We start from the raw sequence: 3,029 nt of genomic DNA on the forward strand, positions 1-3,029 counted from the left end.
CACAGCTATAACTTTTATGTAATAGAAACTATAGGGAATGTAAAGAGATTTAGACAAACAGATTGATAATAGAAACTTTGATTCACCTTTACCAATCTAAAACAGATCAAATGGTCCAAGGGAAATAAAGATCTACAATTTCAAACACCACAATAAAAGAAAAAAAGATGCTATTGGTATGTGTCAAACATTGCACCCTTAGAACTGAGGAAAGCTTTCTTTTTAAGGGCTCTTGAGTTGCATACACATTCACAAATGCATATATGCATAAGAGAGTATATAGTAGGCCACAGACCAAATTTCATTAAATTTCCAAAGGGAAACAATATGATAGTGTTCTATAGTAACCACACAATAAAGATTAAAATTTATAACGTATCTAGAAAGTAAACAGTGCCCTTCCGTGTGTGCGTGAGTCATCTATATAACATAGATTCCCATGATCAAAGGGAAAATACAAACTGAAACAGCAGAATTTCTAGAAAACAATAATGAACACCTCATATAGAAGAACCTATGCGTACAGCTAAAGAAATATGCAAAGAAAAATTCATAGCTTTAAATAATTATATCAATACAAATGAGTAAATCAACAATTAGCTCAAAAAGAATTTAAACATAAACCAAAGGAAAGCAAAAGAAAAGATGAATAAGTGCAGTAATTTATTATTAATTTTTAAAATATGGTAGAACCTACAAATAAGTTTATTTTGGGACCAGCAGATGACATAATGGTTACATTGCTGGACTCTCACATGGCTATGGTTTGAGTGCCAGGCCCAGTGACTTGAAATGCATGCTACACATGTGCATGAGTGCCCAAAATCCCAAGAGGAGAATGGAGAAGGGATTGTGGTGTGACGAACTCCCCTGGGGGCTGATTTCTCAAGTTCTGTCTCTCTGTCTCTCCAATAAGCACATGTGCCCTATAGCAAAAAGCTCTCTTTAAAAAAAAAAATTAAAAAAAAATAAAGGTTTTTTTTAGGGGAAAAAAATCAATAAATCAGGTAAACCACAAGATAAATTAATCATAAAAAGAGGAAGTGATGGGGCCAGAGGGTGATATAGTGGTTAAGGTGCTGAACTTCCACGTAGTAAACCACAGTTCGAGTCCTGGACCCAGTGACTTAAAACTCACACTGGGTGCAGTTGCACATGTGCCCAAAAGCCTGAGAGAAGAATGGAAGGAAGGGATTACAGCATGGCAATTCCCCTGGGAGGGTGATTTCTTGCTTCCTGTCTCTCTGGCAAGCGCACATACCCTATAGCAAAATCTCTCTCAAAAAAAAGAGGAAATGCTTATATACTCAAGATAAGAAATTATAAGGGGAAAATAATCACACAAACATGAGAAAGTAAAAAAAAAATCTTAAGAGAACATTTAATACAACTTTATTTAAATAAAATTTTTAAATGTTATATAAAATATATAATTTTCTTAGAAAATTAAAAAAAATAAAACGAAATAGAATGATCTGCATTTAAAAAAATAAAATTTGTCAAATAATTAACTTCTTACTTCCTCTGGGAAAACAAAACAAAACAAAACAAACAAACAAACAAAAACAAGAAACAACAGGGCTATATTTTCACAGGGGAATTTTTACAATTCTACCAATCTTTTTTTCCAGAAAGAGAGAGACAGAAAGTGAGAAATCACTCCCAGAGGGGATGGCCATGCCGCAATCCCTTCTCCTCCATTCTCCTCTCAGGATCTTGAGCATGCACACACACATGTGCCCGGCGTGAGTTTAAGCCACCGGGTCTGGGACTCAAACTGCAGTCGAACTATATGGGAGTCCAGTGACATAGCCATTACGCTAATTGCTGGTCCCAATTCTACCAATCTTTAAAGAACAAATGATTCCTATTATTTATTTGTTAAAGATTATTTCTTTCATGAACAAGAGAGACATGAGAGAGAGTGAGAACCTTCAATAATTGTTGATTCTGTGGTTCACTCAGAGCCTCGCCCAGCATGTCTGCACCTGGCATACTTGTAGAGATCTCTAGCCCTAAACCTAGAACCTTCTCATGTGGATCAGTCTTGCAGTGTCATGTTTTACCACTGCATCACTATCTGTCCCCTCCAGTGATTTTTTTTTAAAAAGGTTTCCTAATCAGAAAAGAGAAGAAAATATTGTGAATTCTTTTCATAATGTATATCGAAACTGCAGGAGAGGAAAAGATCTTTTTCCTTCACCCATCACAAGGTTTCTGGCTTAGGATCTATAAGAAAGTTCAGATTAATTAGACAAAAGAACACAAATTTATTTAATAAAAGTTTTACGGGACACAGGAACCTTCAAAGGTGAAAAACCAAAGAAACAAGTAAGCAGTGTCATTGTATGTTTAGGTTTGTTGAAGAACAAGCAATTGCGGAGAAAGGTGACTGCAGGACAAAACGGGGAAACTTCGCACGGTCTGTTCAGATTCTCCTCTGTGTCTTCAGGAATAAGCGTGCTCCTTTCCGTGTAGTATACAAAGTGAACCTCTTGAAGGCTCTCATGGCCTGTTTCAGAGAAGGGTAGGAAAAGGTCAGAGTTTTAGCTTTTACAACTTGCTTTAGGGGAAGGGCAAGGGGAGACAATGACCTTCCTGTTCTGCTTTCTTAAATACGGGGGTAACATGTTTTGCAGAGGCATGTTCTAAAACTCTATTAATACCAAAATAGATGGTTCACAAAAACAAAGAAAAAACAGACCAATATAATTCACAAATATCAATGCAAAAATCAATGCAAAAACCTGTGGAAAGGTCCATGTGGTGAGGAACTGAGACCTACAGTGAAAAGTCACCTTAGAGGTGCATCCTCTAGTCCCAGACAAACCTACACATAACTGAGCCTTCACTTGATGGAAACTTCATCAGAGACCAAGTCAGAACCACCCAGCTAAGCCACTCCTGAATTCCTGATTCACAGAAACTATGAGACACTAAATGTTTACTATTTTACATCACTAATGAAGTCATTTTCTAGGCAGCTATATAATTAATATAGAAGGTAAAATAAAGACATTTTCAGGCAA

The 3,029-nt window shown here is 36.3% G+C and overlaps 1 protein-coding gene across 1 annotated transcript in view; it reads right to left on the reverse strand.

Moving 5' to 3' along the window:
- Positions 1-2,246: 2,246 nt before the first annotated feature.
- UBE2B (ubiquitin conjugating enzyme E2 B) overlaps positions 2,247-3,029 on the reverse strand; it is a 49,707-nt gene continuing 48,924 nt past the window's right edge. Inside the window, exon 7 of the mRNA XM_014583576.2 lies at positions 2,247-2,512. The gene's annotated coding sequence lies outside the window, so the exon portion shown is untranslated. The remainder of the gene's footprint in view (positions 2,513-3,029) is intronic.

Source organism: Tupaia chinensis, unplaced genomic scaffold (assembly GCF_000334495.1).
Source record: "Tupaia chinensis unplaced genomic scaffold, TupChi_1.0 Scaffold144346_1, whole genome shotgun sequence".
Lineage (NCBI taxonomy): Eukaryota > Metazoa > Chordata > Mammalia > Scandentia > Tupaiidae > Tupaia > Tupaia belangeri.